Here is a 20,670-nt window from a genome sequence, read left to right as displayed (position 1 = left end):
TATTATTTTGAACATGTTTATTTAAAATATGTAATTTAGTAAGACTAGTGAGCTGCCCATATGGAAAAGAAAATCCTAGCCCAAAGTATGAGCCTGATCTAAATAAAACTGTCAAAAAATAAGGAAGATTTGGGGTTTTTTAAAATGTCCTAAACAAACTAATCCAGTGAACTGACTAAGACTTTGTATAAAGATGGCATTAAGAGAAGTAAGCGTTAGTGTGATAACAGACAGGATTCAAAGTATGCTATTCTTATTCACATACAATGATACCTTTCTCCAGATCAAAAGTAAGTGTGCTCAAAAGTGTTTCTACCGCAGTGTTTATGCAAAGGGATAGAGGGTGTATTCAAGCTAACTTTAAACTAAGCTACCAATACCAACACAACACAGCAAAGAGCTCAATACCAGCTGCAAAATCTGTCCGCAACTTGGACAACTAGGCAGCACTGAGCTCTGGGCTGCTGGGGCGACATGACTATTGGCACCTGAGCTAAGTAGCTAAAAGTTCATTGGGATAAATTTACATGAGCTGCATTCAGAGCTTTAACAACAGTGAATGAAAACAAAAGGCACTGGCCTTGGAGTAAAATTTATAGGTATATAGTCCTGTATATATTTATTTATATATAATATAAATTTATATATCATATTACATATTGTTATATTATATTATATATTATAAATATATTTATATATTAAGTCTTAAAATTATGTATTTTAAAAAGACATATTTATAATACATATTTTAAAATAAAAATCTCTTTAAAAAAAGAGCTCAAATCTATCTACCTTAAAGACTCTTTTGCAGAAAATACTGCTCTATATTAAACCATTTTTCTGAACAATCAACTCTATTGTCCCAAATTTCAAGTAAAGCTTCAAATTTAAATATGCATGTTAACTGTGAAATGATGGCAGCAAGCCTTAAGATGTCATATACCAGAATACATAATTCAACGCAACGATTCTAAATGAATACACTGACGTGCAAGAAAAAAAGCAAAATCATAAATCACTAACGTACGGTCATAGGACATCACACACAGAGACAGTGACTCCCTTCAGAAACCATCAGAACTACCTCTTCTCCTAGCAGAGGAACAGTCCTCCTGCGAAACGTGCTGCTTGTGCTCAAAGCCACCAGGTTTGGCTCTCCCAGACAATTCACTGTGTTCTGCACACGTGGCCGTGGCAATCGTCTGAACGCAGCTCTTGCGTTTGCAACTGCTGCACTGCTCCTTAACGAAGAGAAAAGGAAAATGTTCTGATCTATATTACAGCAAAGACCTGAAGAAGACCCAGAAAGGAAGGAAAGAGAGCAGCCTACCTTCTGCGGAAGGCAGAGGATTCTCTTCTCATGCGGAAGGCATGAGAAGAAGTCCCCGATAGGAGCCGAAGGCGGCGTAGCACACCGTGAACCCGGTCCCTTGAGTCGGCATCGGCCCGTGAGAGGTCCCGATTCGGCAGTCCCCTTCTTGACACACTGGCTGACCACATCCACTGGATCTCCCCAGTGAGCTCAGCAATGTATTTGACCTTAGTAATAATTTACATTTGCCATGTGAGGAATCGCAGAGAGCTTACAAAAAGTTACCGTGCAGCTTCCTCTTGAGGTATGAAACAGTCAGAAAATACAATATCCAGGTTTTTGAGAAAGGGAACTTTCAGACCACGACAGCTGCCTAAAAAGGGTGCTGTATTCTTTAGGTCCATGTGGAGCACATGGGAGCTGGCTTTTAACGTTACATCTAAAACCTCACACATAGTAAACTGTCTGGGCTCTTTTTCCTTCATCCACCCCAAACGACCACAGGATGCACTGATACACTGCAGTTATTAGCTGCAATGGCAGCTAGGCTCTTTTTCACACCAGTCCTCAAAGGCCATCTTCCACGATGCGACAGCAAACGTCGCTGAATCCGCACTGCTTGTTTGTAGGGAAATCAAATGGGGTTAATATCTCTGACACAAGGCTAACCCCTTATTGCCATAAACGGTTATTACTCCACTCCATAAGCACAGCGATCGTCTCAGTGAAGAAGAAAGCGTACTGGCTGGTGGCTAACATCAGAATGCAATAACAACAATAAGATGCAAAAACTCTTCCAGTGCGTGCTTGCTCATGGAGTATTTTGGGAAAACGTTTATTTTTAACAGCAACAATAATGTGCTGATATTGTCAAGTATTCCAGACTGCCAAAACTGAAGAAGAGCTACCGACGGTGGCTCAGTCAATATGATGAAGACACTGGTGGGGTACAACTTGCAACACCAATGACAAGCATTGCTTTATGATGTGGTCAAAGTGCGGGGAATTCATTTTATTATGTAAATACAAACTGCAACCACTGTCTGAAATAGAAAGATTCTATTACACTAAAAAAACAGATTTGAGAAAGCCCATTTAAAATCATTTCTGCATCATCTCATACGTGTCCTGTTCAAAGAAGCCAGACTCACAATTGTGCAACGGAATATCTCACAACATGCTAATAGAGTTGGTGCTCTCTGGATTTATTAATGGTAATCCAAGAGCATACAAAATTTTCCAAATGAAATGACCATAATTACACATGTATACACACGTGTAGCTACACATTATGGGGATAGACACATATACTAAAGATGCAAGTATATGACTGCATTATGCAGGGCATCAGTATTGCATAACATAGGCTTTCCAGATCTCAAGAAACTAAAAAACTCTCGTTACAAACAACTACTGAAGCAAGATCAAGCATTTTAATTACTTTCAGAGTGCTGAAGATGTCTAGCAGCCCACAATCATCTGCTCATTTTCAAATAGCAACACTATTTCTTTAAGGGTCTCACATGCCTCCTATCTGTAACTACGGCTTTATGCTGTTTTTCTAACAACCGAATCCTATAAAATCAGAACATGAGATTAGGTTATACTGTTAGAGATTAGCCTTCCCTTCTCTCCTTCTCCCCAGTTAGAAACTCTTTGGGGTTTCAGTGTTTAGCTTTCCCCTCAGGCGGGGGGATAACACCATTAGAGCCATTTTACAGGCAGCAGGATTCTGTAAATGAGGCTCTTATTTAAACAGTATCACACAGAGCTGATGTCAAAGTTCCCCGCTATTTACAGGTGACATCACACGAGATAGCTTCTGAAGCACAGCCAAAACAAGTATCCTCTACAGATTAAGTTTTCTTGTCCAACATATATCAGAAAACAGTCATTCTACCCTCGCTTCACTTCACAAAACTGTTTCTTCAATCACATATATGATAGGGCTGCAGAACAACTTTTTTCTGCCCTGAAACGGACTGCAGCCTGCTCCTCTCTGAACAAGAACGGAGCAGGCACTCGTGGGGACAATCCTCCTCTCCCTCATCAGACATGCCTGCCCCTAGTGAAAGCCTGCAGCAAACCAACAGACAAACAAAACCCCCGTAAAGAGGGCTGATAGCAGCTCTAGACTAGCAAGGCTAAATAGTCACAGCTTAATTCACCAGCTGCTGACGGTGCCACCTATAATAATAAACCAGGACGTGAATAAATTAGCTTTAACATTACATTTCTTGGAATCCATCTGAAACAGATACCAAAGTTTCAGGAATAAGGCCACAGATCTTACATATGTCTGATTACTTAAGTGAGGAAAAAAATATATTTTTATTTTCCAAGGTGAAGCAATTTTATAAGAGCTCAGCTTTCCTAACCCATGGCAAAAACATACCCATATAGCTAGTCCCATTATTTTCAGTGGAACTGCTCACATGAAGCAAGCGACTTCAGTGAAAGCAGTTGCAGGATAGGGCCCTAAGTTTTAAACATAATGTGCTGACTTATACAATAAATGCAGGCTTGGAAACATCCTGCTATCTCTCTGTCAGATATTAATTCTACATAGTAAATTTCACCATTTATTAGCATGCATTTGGAGTTTATTTTCTCAATGTTTAATCATGCATAGTAGTCATTAGCATATATGAACACTCCTTTTCTAGAGCAGTTGCTGTAGAATTCTCATTTGAGTTAATTACTATGTAAGATAGCTAAATTCTAATTAAAATTCAATGGCACATGTAATGATAAAAATTTATCAATACAGGGTCTTTTTCAGCAGCTACTTTTATTAAATTACTTAGCTCTATTGTTTATTTCTTGAAACTGGGACTCTAAATTAGACTGTTTTTTAAACACTGTAATAATGTTTTCATTAGGTTTGACTGCAATTTTTTACTTCGTATTTTAAGGAAATAAATGCTTTTCCTTTTCTGTATTTACTCATTGTTGGTTTGATAGGGCTCTAAAGAGCTATACTAACCTCTATCTCAGAGCCCCGAAAATGACAAAAAGTACACAAGTTTGGTAAAACATCCATCAACTTCAGTGGAACTGGGAGCTATGGAGTCCTCAAATATATTTTGCTTTTGTAAAATAAAATAAAATAAAAATAAAGTAGACCAAACCCTGCCAACAATTAAAAAACTCTTAAATGAGGAGTGGATATAAATGGCTTACTTTTCCAGTCACCAGTAGAACACAACTATTTTTCTACCTCCTAACTAATACTGTAAATTGCTGCAAGTACAAAGTATAATTAACACCAGTTAGTGATAAACATTCCTCATGCCGAGTTTAATGCAGCAGAGCCCGCTGTCTCTCAAGCCAGCTCCAATGCTGCACTTTTAAAAGTAACCACTGTGGATGTTCACATGCATTTGCATAAACGTCTGGAAACCGATGAAAATATTTTGCTCATACAAAATATTTATGTATTCATACATTTCCATTTTTAGAAAATTTGTCTATATTAGGCAAGTCTTGTAGTTTAAAAATATGGCAAATCTCTCTGCATCGATTGCATCTGGGTGGGGTGAGATAGGCAGAATGAATATTTGCCAGGTTCTAACCCGAGCTCTAGCTGTACTTGCGGCATGCAGGATGCACCCCTAAAAACCAGCTACTCCACACAAAAAGGAAAAACCGAGCAGCAAAAACCCCTTTCTGCTGCACCAAACGCAGAAGACTGTTATTCTCAAACTCAGAAATGACTAATCACCCTTTAATCAAGTTACGGTTAATAAAGTCATCCAATTTTTGCTTAATCATGTTAATATTCAGACATGTTAAACAGTAAATCCCTTCAGGCATGCAATCCTGTTTGCCAAGTTTCAGTCTACAACAAGGTGTAAATCTCTGAAAACAACCCTTTGGAAATGCTGACAAACCTTCAGCTATTATAAAATAAGTGGAAGTCTCTGCAAAATAAAGGAAAAAGTAGAGCTAAGCTTCAGTACAATTTTCTACCCTGCAAAGAGGTGCAAAATTCCAGTGTCCTAGATTCAGCCCTTGCAGAATGCCCTTTGCTATACAAGGCAAAGAAAATTACTGAAATAGGCAGGAAGAACAAAAATGAGCAATAATTAATTATTATTAGATTATAATATTTATGACAAAATATAGTTTGATACTCTCACTAATAGTTACATTATAGTATATCTGGTTCTTAGCAACATTTGTAATCAGATTTATTCAGTTGTTTATTTTTAAAGGTGCTTTATGACTTCTGAAGCAGAATAAATAATAAATAATGCATTTCCTCAGTGTTGGTGGGAAAACTCAGGCTATAATTAGCATACAAAATTACATATTCCAATACTTAATGTTCACCGATGCCACTTCTGTCACGTCAGAGAGCATAAATAAAAAGCTGGCAATCTGAATAACCCCTAATAACTTCATTCTGATAAACAACCGCTCTTGCTCAAATACAGCTTTCTTTGAATAACTCCTTGAGGTGGGAGCCCCCATCCACAGCTTCCACCAGCTTTATTCTAAATGAAAACACCACTTTGTGCTGCACGTTACACTCAAATAACCGATTTCTGTTGGTTCCTAAAGAGAGGCGCAATGAAAACTAGCGACGCCATGGACAGGAAGGCCCCTTTAAAGACAAAATATCAGGAGATGCTGAGCAGGGTCTCCAACAGAGGACCTTTGTACTTCGATGCAAATGAATCTCGGAAAAACAGACTGTAGACAATGACCAGGGAGAAGTCGCAGAGAACCAATCCATCTGCAGCTATTTTGTTAACTCAATGTTTCTTACATTCTTTCTGCTACACAAAACACTTGATGTTGACAGCTGTGAATTTTAAACAACTATGCTGTGTATGTTTTTCTAATTTTGTGTATTCAGATAGTTTCCCTGCGCTGGCGGCTGAAAGCAGAGTACTCCGATTCCATAATTTAGAGATTTCATGCTTTTCAAATAGTCACAGCTACTCTGATCGAGAAACAAAGTAGAAATTAAAAGTCCAATGGAAAGAGCTTCAAAGGGCAAGAAAAGTCGTTCCTTTAGATACGTTACACAACACAAAAATCATATAAATACGGATTACAATTAGAGACCATCTCTGTAAACTATATTCCGCATGTGATAATTATATTAATAAAACATGTGCAAGCTTTGTTTGGCTAAACCACATTCTGATTTCTCAAAATACGCTCACACTTTGTAGCATTCCTTTTACAGAAAAACGGCAGCATTTGGAAGGAAAAGTTTGCATTTAGTCAATTCATCAAATAAAATATTTGGATAATTAGCAATTTGTCCGTATAATGAATGAAGTTTTTGTACTAGGGCAAAAACTAACTTAAAACAGATGCTGATCTAAAGCAACGTTTGTGTGTGCATCAAAAAAGAAATCCAGCTAAAAGCCTTCCTGTAAAACAGAAAAAAAAAGTTTTGTATTTTCAGTTAAAAAAAAAGAAAAGGCTCAGAAGAAAACCAAACATAGTAGCCCACATGTATTCTATGGTGACTCTACCATCACAATGGAGAGATTTGTAAAACGCAAATATTATGGACAGGCTGGCATTAAACAATTCTGGCCAAAAATTAGTTTTGGATTTACTCCCGAGAATTTTGTCTAACCAATACGGATCGAGTTGTCTTCTGCCGTTTACTGAAAAACGAGCAACCAAAGAGTAAAGAGTGAGAACTGGAAGTCAGAACATTTCATCTTTATTCACGGCTCTGCCACCGGCTTGCTGAGCGACCTGCAGAGGTCTCTTCCTCTGCTTCCCTCTCCCCGACTCTCTCATTTTAGAACAAACCGTAGGGGATCAGGAGCCCTCTCTTTTTTATACAATAATTCAGATAGCGACACCAATTTCAGAGGCATTGCCATCCTTTCTGCAAAACAGGGCTCTTCCCCTTCGAAGGCTGCCGCAGCCCCAGCAGTGAAGACGCGAGGTCCTTGCAGCCCGGCCACCTGCCCTGCCACGGAGCCGGCGCTGCCCCGCGGGGGCTCTGCGGGCGCCTGCGATGGGGAGCCGTACCCTTCTGGGCGACGGGGAAGCTGGGAACACCCACCCTTGTGCTCACCCGGACACCCAACGCAGTCACGCACTGTGCCTTTTTTCCCCACTGAAGAAGTAGAACATTACCGGGGTTCGGGTAGGTTCCACCTTCTACTCTGAAGAACATCAAGAAAAGCAGCCAGGAGTGAAAGGACCCCACGTGGAAGACGTCATTGCTGAGATTTGGGGGTGAACTGCTGTGGAACGGGTGGTGAGGTGTTTAACAGTGCCAAAAAAGAAGGGAGGCACATATGCCATTTGACATTTTTTGTCTCATTCTTTTGCTGAATTTCCTCTAAAATGCAGCAATGGATTGCTCCCTGGCTGGAGGATGGGACTCTGGAGACCTGAATGTAAACCCGCCGGGCTATTTCTCCTTCCTCTTGGCTTCAGGCATTGACCCCTCCCCTTCCCAAAGTGCCTTCAGATCACTGGCAAAAAACACTGTCAAAGGATCGTGTGCCGTTTCCCCCAGCCCGGGATTAGTCCCCACACTTCAGTGCAACCTGCTCCCCTTAGACTCTCGCCCTAAAACCTGCAGGAACCAGAGTGCAATGGCACTGCGGTTTTGCTTGGGGGACAAGGGGAGGTGGGTTTTGTCTAGTCTGGAAATGCATTTTCACTTCTTCCCAGTCATTTATTGTTCTTCTTTTGGCACCAGAAGAACATATTTTGGACGTGATTTTCTCTGTGGGTGTTACTTTGGAAATTAATCTCTCTCCAAGGCATAGAAGGTCTGGGACAGTTTTGAAATGTGCGGGGGGATGGAGAGGGGAGGGAAAGAGTGGAAACGAGGCCACTTGATCACGCACGAAGAGTCAGCCTGCATGTTCCCACCGCCCCGTTTTGCCCCATTCAGCCCACCGAGGGCTGCAGCGTGCCTCGCTGCACGCTCCCCGTTAGGGAAGCAACGCTTGCCCCGGAGGGGACCGGAGAAAGGACCGGCTGCCCGGGCAGCTCGCTCCCGAAGGTACAACGCTCATCGCCACGGCACGCTGCACCGTGCTCCTTTCATCGGCTCACCCCACCGTCCCCTGCGGCTGTGACCTGCCTCCGAGGGAGGCCCCCCGCGCGGCCACCCCGCCTGGGTCCAGCGGCAGCGGGGCCCCGGGGCCGCCAGGGCTCGCGGGGAGGACGGGACGCGTACCCAGCGCTCACGCAAAGGCCTGGCACCGCTCCGACGGGGCTCCCCGGCAGAACGGCCCCTCCGAGCACCGCCTGCCCCGCGCTCGCCCCTTCGCAGCATCACTGCTCCCATTAGTCCTTCGGAGGGTGTACTGCATTACATCGACGTGGCAATACCACAAACTAGGTCCTACGGCCAGGTCGAAGGCCCCCCCCCCCCCCCCCCATGCTAGGTACTATGAAAATAAAAAAAAAGTTACAGAACTTAGACCCAGAAGCGTAGAAGAGTCAAAAGAACCACGAAAAGTTTTTGCAGGGTGCATGCTTTTTTCTTCCATGATTTTCTAATTAGAAAAGAATAAAAAGCAGAAATGTATCAAATGCTTATAATTTTTCTCACATAGACTCTAATGAGTCAGTAAAAGGCACTAGAAACCATGAGACACATACATATTTAGGCACTCCACTGGCTCAAAAATCTGCTTTCCACAAACAAAAGGTCTCTCTCTACAGATTTACACAAAAGGTTTACACTGAGCCATTACGATCTATCATGTAACCCAGTGCTTAATGACTCTTTAATATACGGATTATTGACACAAAAGATGTAACAGCTGCTTAAGAGTTACTACACAGCAGCAGCTTTCCAAAAAGATATCACTTCATCATTTTTATATTTTCTAAACTATCCAAAGATACTTATATTCATGGCAGTGACTTGAAAGACAGAAAAATCCAAGGGGAAATAAATTAGAATATACTTGACCTCAGTGAACTGGGAAAAAATTAAATTTAAACACCTGTCGGTTTAGAACGGATTTGTTTTTATTTATTTCTGACATGCCAAGAGCTTTAAAAACTGCTTATTTTATCTGAAAAGATGACTTGCAGACTAAGACCCTGTATTTCATATTGAGCTCAAGAACTACATCTTTTTAGCCAAGTTATAAGTCCTTTGAAAGAATCATATACAAAGATAGCACCGACAGATTTTTAAGCAAAAGCAGTAATGGGTGTCACTATAATAACTAACCCTTTTAAAAAATAAGAGTAGAGGTGTTAGGTTTTCTTCATTCTCCATGTGTGTGCAGTGTGTGCGTGCATGTGTGTGTATAAATATATATATTTATAAATCCCTTAACAATGAACGTTGCTGCTGCCAAACATCCAGAGACAGAGCTGATTTCCTTTCAAGTCACTGGTGTGGACTTTCTTCAGCATCCAGCCCAGACAAGCGCTCAAACGTGGAACAGGAAATCGCACCGTCAAAGGGAAACTGAGCATTCCTTGCACACGGTCTGGGTCAGCTCCTCAAAAACACTAGATTTATACGACTGCTGCCAAAAAAACGTGCATTTCCATGCCCTCCTGTTGCTAAGATAAAGGATGTTTCCTACCGCCTCAGAATGCCGTCCTCATTTAAAACTCCAGCTATGTTCTGACAAAACATGCTGCTGTCACCCCAAATTGAGCAAATGAGCCTATGTCCTACAGTATAAAGACCAAAAGAGTTATTGAATATCACCCGGGGAGCACAAAATGAAAAGGCTCCCATTTCTTCCTGACCTTTTTGGGCATTTTTTCCTGCAACGGGCCTAGCCCTTCAGCCTTCATTTCTCATTCTGTCTCTGGTAGCACAGGAAGGACAGCTTGGACTTTTCAGTTTCAAACAGATCAAGTTTTGTTAAATAACTTTTTTTTCTTCTTCTTCAAACCAGAGGCGGAAGGGAACACTGTGAAGAAAATGGAAACTGGCAAAGAGCTTTAACTTCAAATAGCCTTATAAGTCAGTGTTGATGTGCAAAACTAATTCTGTTTTTTTGGCATTTAAATATAACTAGACAGTTGCAAAAGGGAGGGGTGAGGGGAGCAGTACAATGCAGATTACCAGCCAAGCGAAAAACACAAAGCTGGGCAGTGTTATAACTTCTGTTTATCAAAAGAAATAAGCAATAGAGGTATTGGCACCAAGCTTTATAGACAAAGCCATACATAAACTCGCACTGGAAACTCACAGGAAAGGGACCTTGGATAAAAAGCTAAGAAAAAGGCATTTCACTCACGTCAGAATGAAAAGAAGCCAGGGAATGAGAACTCCGAGCTCTAGTAAAGTATACATGCAAATAGCCCCATTCATTAAAAAAAAGAATACCACTGAATATAATGTATCTAAATATTTGTTCAGGGTTAAGTGGTGCTGTCTAAACAAGCAGAAAAGCTCTTTTTTATGTAGATTTGCTCTCCCCATTAGGAGTGCTAGCCACATACTTACTACTTGCTCCTTTATATGCTTTTCATTTCCTAGAAGTCTCCTCTCTGTGCTGTTTCACAGAGGCATGAGGTAAGCAGCAGCTGACATCAAGCATTCATGTGATCCACATCATCATCTAGCGGGGCTCGAACTTGCTGGCTATTCTACCGCTCGTCCTATACATGCTGACGGGAAATCACACACTTCTCATCCTTTAGGAACAAGGCATTAAACTGGATGCATGTCAGCCTGCAATTACACCCCACATGCAAGAAACTACATTTTACTGTTGTAAAATATCTGTCTGTGCGGCACAGCCTGGATCCCAAGCTGTTGCTGTCGAAGCCTGCTAGCAGTGCTGCTGCCTCCAGCAGCCCGAACGTTCCCTCTGCTTGTCTCTGCTGCTTTCAGAGTTGTCATTACTTGATGCTGTTGGTCCAATGCACAATCCAGAAACACTTCATAACTAAGAGGAAGAAACAATTTTCTACCACATGAAACAACCATTGGTGCAAAGGGTCAACAAGCACTACAACTGCTGTAGGATCTGGAGCGCCGAAGGGGATAAAGGAGACGAAAGTGTAGAATGGGATCCTGACTGCCATTAACTCTTCTGTAAGCGATATATGGAATCACTCAGGCAGAAGGGGAGATCTCTGACAGCTCACTCAAAGGAAGATGAGGGAATGCTACCATACTCAACAGGCATCTGGAGGGGAGGCACCACGCGCCAGCGGAGAGAAAGCACTTGTATGAAACGTGCAGGGAGCTGAAGAATGCTAGAGAGCTTCAGGAGGAAAAAAAAAGACGTCTAAAAATTAGCGTATACAATTTCCTTTGATCCTCTTAAAGCATATATCATGGGTCACTCAAAAACATACCAGCTTTACCTTACACACTGACAGCATCTGAATAGAGAAACACACAAAATTTGGTACATGCTCTTCTGTTAACACAAACAGAATGGGAAGCATTTACACGCAGTCTTGCATCTAACAAAGTCTCGGTTCATTTTTGATTGAAGTAAATAATCTGAAGTACGACAAAAAATAATAAACAAATTTCTGTTTAGTGTCTGCCACTGTGCAACACTATTTTTAAAAGTGCTATGTTCTAGGGGGGAAAAACCACTCACAATCCCATTCTGAGGACAGCATTTACTTCACGAATTTTTCTAAATCTATTGCTTACATAAAGCTTTTCCAGCCGGTTACTCGCATCAAGTCAGCCAGTAATCAAGGACAACTCTAACAGATGAAGGATGGCCCCCCTCAGGTGGGGTCCCCCTCTGTCTTACTTACAAGAGCCATTTGTTGATGCTGAAATATAATTTTATACTGAAACAATCCTGGAGCCCCAACATACCCCAAAAGGGAAAAATTACAATTCAGCCTGTAACAGTACTTACTGCTAACACCAATAGCCAGACCAAAGAAACAGACAAAACAAAATATTCAAAAATCGAAAAACACAACTTCACGAGCAGAAGTGACCCTCAAAACCCCGAAATAGAAGCCCCAGGTCAGCAGAGAAACTTTCATACAGTTTCACACAGAGAACTGATTAACTGATTTTCTTTTACCAGTGCTCTTCACCTTTACTTCCATAAATACCTCTTCTCTTTCTTCGGTGGAGGAAAGCAATCCACCATGCCCAGGTGGATTTAATAAGGGAGGTCTAATACTTGAGGTCAAAGAATATGAATGGATTAAAAGATTAGGGAGAGGAGCATGAAGGCTTTCACCTTTAAGGTTCCTGTTCTGAATTCGTCTGATGTGAGCAGTGAGTGCGCAGTGTAACCATCGAGCAGCTGTGGCTGCATGGAAATATTTCCTTCAGCTCCTACAAGTTACAGTAAGGGATCATTAGAAAAAAGTCTGAATAGTTTAAATACATTTACTAAGATTGCCTCTCACTATCAAGCTCTGTATCTACTTTTCTGTTTCTTTATATTCCACTACTATAAACACCAAGATGGCTTTTCAGTTAAAAAAAATCCATACTTTTTGCTATTAAATTCAGAATTATCAGATAGAACACGATGTCTTCCTGTTACTTCAAACCTCTTATAAGATAGATAGAGGGACCTCCCATCCTCCACTTTTTAGGACCATTTCCTATTACTCAGGTAGAAGGTGTTCGTCGTATACCAGACTGAACCTACTTCAACTGATGACCTGCAGCACAAAAAGAATGATTAGATTTTGGTAAAAGTTATTCCTTGTAGTATGCAGGAACAAATCAGCCCAAAGCATCCATGAACCCTAACTTAACCTCCTCCATGGTTTTGTTGAAATCATGATAAAATGGTTCACCAATGGCTAAAGTACAACAGAGTTTCATAAGGCTTGTGCAAATAAAATTTTCATCCATCTTCAGGAGACACAGCTGACTGCCTCAGCTGCAGAAATTATGGAGAAATGATCTTATTCTTCATTGGCAGGGTCCAGATTTTCACTTTCATATATCCAGTCGGAAATGCAACTGGCAAACTTACTCGAGAAGTAAATCCGCTATATGCATAGAAGCATCTCTTGTAATGAACTGCCTAAGAGACAGACGAGCTTAACAAGTAGGACACTGTTTCTAGATAGTGGAATAACATTTAAAAGAGCTACGTGTTACACTAGGTTTCAGAATTTAAAACTATCCATGATTACCCCCCAGATTCCTTGAGGTAAGAAAGCTAGTTACAAAACCATCAAAAATGACTGGGGCTGGTTTAAGAATAAACTCAAAACTACACAAATGAACCTCATGTTTCCATGGTGATGAATACATATACATGTTCAGAGTGTCTAGTGATGTGGAAAATGTTCACTACTAATATTTTGGCAATAATCTTGCTAACAGAAAATTCATTAGCATTGTTCAATGTGGTGATAACTCCAACCTACATTAATTTTAGAATGACCTTGACAAATTAGCAGATGAAGATGAAAGCAGTACAGTGCCGAATGAAAAAGTAAAACCAATGAAGATACCCACAAACACGTAGAAAACAAGAGTGGTAGCTGCTAAGAGGAATGTGCTGAACTGTTGGTTTACTTTACCTCTCTGATACATGCTAGTAAATCCATTTTTGCCTCAGTAAGCTTCCTCAACAGGGAGGAGATTTAAATCTTCTCAAATAAATAGAAAATGTATCATCTCCTTAGGTTAGGTTTGCTTAATGGCAGCAAGGCATGGCCAGTTGCAGACACTCTTAACATAACTTATTTGACAGGTATAAGATCAGGCATATACAGTAGGAAAAGTCCCAAAGCTTGCCTTTATTCACAAGGCTGCTCTAAGGGTATGAACTGCTAAACTCTGTCATCATCACTTAACTTACAGTGCTCCTTAATATGATATGGTGTGCTATTCGGGAGGGGGCGGGGGGGAAATCTTCTTAAGAGTACACATTTGACTTTGATCCAGTGACATGTTTCTGAAGGAAAGCATCTGACAGGACAAAGATGTACAGTACTTCATTTAGTGTGTGCGCCATACGTGGCAGGTTAAGAGTCCCCGTCGGGGACCGCTCAGCTCGCCTGCGGTCGGGTGGCAGGCTGCTCACCAGCCATATTCCTGCTGCACCTCCGGCGGAAACGCCTGCGGAAGAAATTCCGTGGGCTCTGCGCAATGAACAAATTTACCTATTCCATTCAGGAACGAAAAGCAAAGAATTTTAACTTGCATTCAAAGCTGAAAGAGGATTTTGCCTTACTTTTAACGTTATAGAAACCGAGTGAAGATTCTGATTCAAAAAGCACATGAGCATGGGTGTCATTTGCAGCATGTAAGCAGGTGCCAACTCAGGTGGCCAACTCAGGTGGTTAAAGCTACAAGTATGCATAAGCACTTTGCTGGAAAAAACCTGCAGGTATATACCACTATTTTAGAGACACTCATAACTTTTTTTTCCATTAACAGACTCACAGTCTGTTAACTCCTAGTTACTTTAGGGGCTGCAGTTTTCAAAGCATTATCTTTTCTCAAACATGAATTTTGGGGATGATTTAATCAGAAACAACTCAACAGTTTCTGAAAACATAACCAGAAATAAAATAAAATACAAAAAAATCTTTGGCTTAAAAACGTTCTTGCAAACATCTGGACAAATGAAAATCCTAACTAGCTATGAGTACGCAGCAGGCATTTGTTGCGGGTGTAATCAATATTCAGAAATTCTCTGGTTATTTTCTTGAAAAACTGGTTTAGATTTGACTTAACTCTGTGTCAACGGAAACTGCTCTATATATTTTATATTCCTCTTTTTTATGTACTAAATACAAATAATGTTCAGCAGAATAATATTGTTGTGATATGTTTCTAATTTAACAAGCAGCAAGGGTACACAGGCTTGAAAAAAAAGATTACCTTACAAAAAGACACGAGAATCAAATGATTATACAAAGATGTGTCAAAATGCACAGTGTGTGTGAAGGCAACCAACATTACATCAGAGTCAAACCTGACTTTATATGAGCTACTTTTTCATTCCTGCTACTTGGGAAGGCCGTTTGGTTTTTACAAATTAATAATTCAGTACAGATGAGAGCCCATAAGTTGTGCCATTTTCTGATTTCAGATTAGAGAGAAATGTACACAATAATGGATGAACATCAAGAAGTAATACAATTGATACACCATGCTGACATGCAACAAAAATGATTTCTTTTTCTCTTGTGATTTCAGATAGTCAACAGAAGTTCTCATCTATCTGTAATCAGGAATTTAAAAAAGCTACTCGTTATGTCAAACAAATTTCCTTCACATTTTTAGAGACGAGTTTCTTTGAGTATCATGGTTTAGTGGCAACAGTCAAACAGACATTTAATTATTGTCAGCATTCTTTAAGTAAAATTAGAATTAGTCTCTAGAAAGAAAAGGACAGAACTGATGGAATTTTAGGCAAAAGTTTTCAGTTTACAAACTGACCCCAGGTCTCAGTAGAAATGACTGAATGAGATCTATTCCTAGTACTTCCGTTTATACGGAAAGTCTCTTGCAATCAGTATTCTAAATGTAATGCAATTAAACAACCGTATAATTAAAACACAAATGACTTTTTGGTAACAAATCTTTCTAGCAAAGAGCATCCTGAACACTCCCTTCACAAACAGCAGCAGATGTCAAGGGATGCTAAACAAATTTCACAACTGGGCCTTTTCACAGCAATTTGGAATATTTGATATTTCAGTCCTTCATCTTCTGTGTCAGCCACTTATTTATATTTCCAAAATGTACTAATTATCTCTAGGCAAACATACACAAATTACAAAAAATAACCAGTGTGCCTATGATTACAGATGGTTTTCTAAGAGAAGTGGCCTGGCCCATCACTTTCTGACCTATTTTCCTTCAGTTCCACTCCTATGTATCCTACCAGTCGAGTGCTGAAAACTGCATCCACTTCAGTGGCATAACAATAACAATAAAAACTCAGTGCCTATAGCAACCCTCAAGGTACCAAAAGTGAAAAGAATTAGATTCTTAATTCACAAGACTCTTTCTACATATAATAATTCCTTTTAGGCAAAGGTCAAGTTACAAGACTTTTTGCATTATGCATAGTGATTTTCATTTTGGCTTATTATAAAGTGGTATAAAATTTATGATGTCAAATTTCATGACAGTTAAACCTGAGTTTTTTCTATTTCAGAATGGCATCTGGGTATAGACAATAACAAAGCTTCTGTATTAAAATGGCCTTATATATTTAGGCCAGCTCCTATAAAAGACATCAGAGCAGGAAATACTTGAACAGATGTTCATAAAAAAAATATCACTTTTCAAAGTGCTGAAGGACTAAAATGGGAATAGAGTTGCATAATGGGAAACGAATTGTTACAGTCAATCATGAAAAATTGTGTAGATTCCAAAGTGCTGGGGAAAAAAAAATCTTTTCTTGTAGTATTATTGCAAGGCATTTTATACACAAAAGCAAATAATGTGAGAAACATATTCAGTGTTGCTGCTTTATCCACTTATGAGAAAAAAACAGGTTCTTCAAGGAAATAAGCATATAAAACATGTTTTATTTGTTAATGTATGTAACATAATGATTTTTAGCTGACAGTACAATTATTTATTATGACAATGCAACATCGTCGGTGAAAATTGCATAGTCTTAAGGTGTTCTGTGCTGTTCATTCATGCAAAGAATTCTTGTCAAATATTTTAATGAGAAGAAAAGTATGGCAGTCAAGATTAAAAGTCAAGGTGACCTTTAACTGTGGAAAACAGTATCTACATATCACCTTACTTTTCTTTTTTTTCTTTTTTTTCTTTTTTTTTTTTTTTTTTTTTTTTAAGTTCATCACTTTTTCCTCTCTCGAAGAGTCATTCCATAACTGGAAGTACATAGTACAATAGTGCATTGAAAGAGCTAATCGTAAAAACTGTTCTTTGTTCAGAATGAAGCTCTGCATTACACCTATTTTAAATCACACACATCCTTTGGTATAAAACTCAAATACCTGCTGCACTGTCTTCAGAGAAATGAGTAAAAAAATCACACCTTAAAAAAAAAGATGGATGCACAGCTATCACATAGTGCTCAAAAAAGCAATAGAGTAACATCTTAAAAATTGTGATTCATCTTTATAGACAACACTCACCCTGTGGATTTGATGTTTGGGACTTACTTGTTCGCAGCCACCTCGCACGCAGGAGCTCTGGCAGCCAGAATCCCGCAGTCTCGCTTCCCGCCCGCCAGCCGTGTCATAGCTTACTTTTTTCCTCTATAACTGTAGGAGGCAGCAAGCCTGAAGGAGAAGAAGGTAACCCACAGTTTAGTTTCTAGTAGGTCTTAGCTTTGTCAAAAACAAAAAACAAACAACACACCCCACCAACGTGGGTGCAAACAGAGGCCTCCAGTGACAAAGACAGGTTGAAAGAGACCTCAAGGCTGACCCTGAACATCAATATGAGCCTGCTCTAATTGACGTACATCTCCAAATCTATTCACTTTTCTCTAATCTTTACTCACTTTCCTGCACAGAAAGCAGTTCAGGTTTAGCATGGCATTAGAGTGGCGATAAGGTTTACAGATTAGAGTTGGTTTACGTCCAGCCAGCTTGGCTTGAGCTGCTCATGAGCGCAGGCAGAGAAATTAATGTTTACTTGTACCTGTCCACAAAGATATATTCTTAGTTATATATACTAAGAAGATTACTCACAGAGTATCGTTAATCATCTTTATCACTATCAAGCACAGTATCAAACACATACAAAAATGTGTTTCCTAATTGCTACTATGGATACAAAGGAGCAGAGAAATAACAGATGAAAATAAAGTACCAGGTGTCATTTCTTCTGAAAAATTACACATAAAATAATTTAATTAATGGGTGATATCATTTATACAAGATTGTAAGTGAATCTTAAATAATTATAATATCCAAACACAGTAAATCTGATTTAAAAATTTAATAAGAAAAATGCTGTGGATAAACTTGCTAAAATATGTAACAATGGGATGATTTTATTAAAATATGACAATGCTGGCACAGTCTAGAATCAGACCTGAACCTGTTGAAGCTGCAGTTTTAATGAAGCTGATGTTCTTCCCCACTAAGTGTACTCAGTTCTCTGAAGTCCTGTTTACTGCATGTCACCTATGAAATGACTGAGAAAATCCACATATTTACACCCAATATTATAGCCTGATGCAATAAACTTAGTAGTGATGTGTCATACTTTAAACAGTTCATGTACGTAACATATACATATTTCAAAATAAGCTCTCACACTATGACCGAATTAACTTGCTCTGTCTTTCAGGAACCTCCACGGAGTTTCACGAAGATTAAGCTTGAAAACATTACATACTTGCATTTTTAAAACATTTTAACAATCTTACTGGTTAGCTACTGACTTCTGAAAAACAGACTACATCCCTACAATCCCTACTAATGCTAAACACTTTCTCCACATAACACACAACTATATTTAACACACTAGTCCGCTATTTTAGTTCTATTGAAAGGTGTACAAAATTCCTTTTTTAGCTGCTTAGGAGACTTGGCATTGGTTATAAAAGATTTATTGATCCAGTATTAACTAGAGTAGTTTACAAACAGCCAAGTGCCAAACAGTGCCTTTGCACCAGATTGTGATTTACAATTAAGGAAAGGAAACTGGATTATTAATTACGTACAAAATCCTGGGCTTTGTATATTTATAATTGAGGTCTTGCAAAAGAAATACTCTTTCTATACTTGAGACGAGCTTTTATACCAAAATCTTCCCTCTAATATAAAAAAAACCCCACATACTATTAATTCATACAGAATGCTGAGCTCTGCTTTAAAGAAAACTTGTGTGTGAGAAACTGTTGCCACTCTCCCAAAAAGCATGCAACTTTTAAATTGAAATACTTGGATAAAATGTCATTCATTAACAGCTGATGCTATCCAATTTTGATTTTTAAAAAATGCATTAAAAATTGCAAAAATGGTCTGTTCTGGACTGTTGGAGACTTTTCCCTACCTCTTTGCAGCTTCCCACCAGGACAAGTTTTCACAAGCCACGTAACACAACTGTGTCACTGCAGGAGAATTCCAAAGAACGATCTTAACCCCACTATCTTTGGAATAGCTTGCTTGGGATAGGTCACAGGTAAGACAAACAAGGCATTTGAACTATAAAAGTGAAGTAGAACTGGTCCAAAGACCTGAGGGACACATGATGCAACCCTTAAATCTAATAAAGCCCAGTTGCATCAAGTGAAATTAGCCCTGGATAAACCAGAACTCCTAGAGCTTGGAGGAGGACATCTCTTGGCCAAGGCTCCACGCTAACAGGCAGCAGGCTTGCGCGTGATGACGATTTCATCACTGAAATAACCAAAGCTCCCAGAGTTTGTTCTGTGAATTAATGAGGGATTTATCACAACATTGGACGATATGAAAGATGCGTATGAGAGCTGCTAGCTTTTTCAAAAACCCCTACTGATACTTCAGCCATTTTGGACCCAATTTCAAAGTCACAATCCAGATCAGAGACTGATGTCCATCAGCAGTTCATGTGAACTGAGAAGCTAAACTAGACACAAGCTAGACAAAGCTAAGTCACAAGAGAAGAGATACAAATAGCTCAAAGGAGCTATTCAAAAGAGCAGGGAAAAACCATTACCTTTCATTCATAAACCTAGCAATGCTTTTTTAGGCACTAAAAATGAGTTCTCGTAGTGGAAGAATACATCATGCATCTACTCAAAATGCAATGTAAAATTTCTATAAGCATTAAGTCACTGCATAAAGTTCAGTAACATCGTACTGGTGCGTCTTTCAGGGGTCCAGCTCCACAAGATGTGTGTCAACAGTCAACCAGTGCATAACTTTATTCAGCCTTTAGGTAGACAAAGTGTGTAGAAAATATAAAACAAAAAGAGGATCTATAACTCAATATTTGCAGTTACTTGAACTATAGCAGTTACGTTAAGTACGTTTATAACTAGGCATACTTCTACATTTGGGGTCTATTTAAAACCTTATTAAGAGCAAAGGACACAGAAGGAGCAGGCTGTTTGATCTGTTTTGAAGCTATGGTAACAGGAAACAAGTTTTCCTGCAATGTCTCTCAAGACCATCAAACAGCCCTTTCTTACAAGAATAAATATGCAGCCACACTCGAAATCCTTAACCTAACGCACACAAAGAAATCTCACTTGTAGACACGGTTGTTTATTAAAACTAACCCTAGTTCATTTTCCAGTCATCTTTCAGAGATAAGCAAAAATTATCGAAATAAAAATGTCTAGCAAGTAGTTTCATTTGCCTCTTTTATTACCAATCCATATTCAGATATGTTAATATAAGGATGTACAATATTACACAAAGGGCACAAAACCTGACATTGTGACACTGGTGGTTGAATGGTTCGCTTATTGTAGCCGCTCTTATTCAGCTATTTTCTAGTGCTCTCATCAGTCTTTTGTGTGAAAGTCTTTGGTGAGAGTCAA

At 39.4% G+C, this 20,670-nt stretch overlaps 1 protein-coding gene across 1 annotated transcript in view; it reads right to left on the bottom strand.

Moving 5' to 3' along the window:
• LOC112984386 (uncharacterized) overlaps positions 1–20,670 on the bottom strand; it is a 164,644-nt gene that overhangs the window by 109,893 nt on the left and 34,081 nt on the right. The window contains exon 4 of the mRNA XM_064519519.1: positions 17,351–17,470. The gene's annotated coding sequence lies outside the window, so the exon portion shown is untranslated. The remainder of the gene's footprint in view (positions 1–17,350; positions 17,471–20,670) is intronic.

This window comes from Dromaius novaehollandiae, chromosome 13 (assembly GCF_036370855.1).
Source record: "Dromaius novaehollandiae isolate bDroNov1 chromosome 13, bDroNov1.hap1, whole genome shotgun sequence".
Lineage (NCBI taxonomy): Eukaryota > Metazoa > Chordata > Aves > Casuariiformes > Dromaiidae > Dromaius > Dromaius novaehollandiae.
Note: the sequence above shows the minus strand (reverse complement) of the source record. Positions and strands in the feature narration are given on the sequence as shown.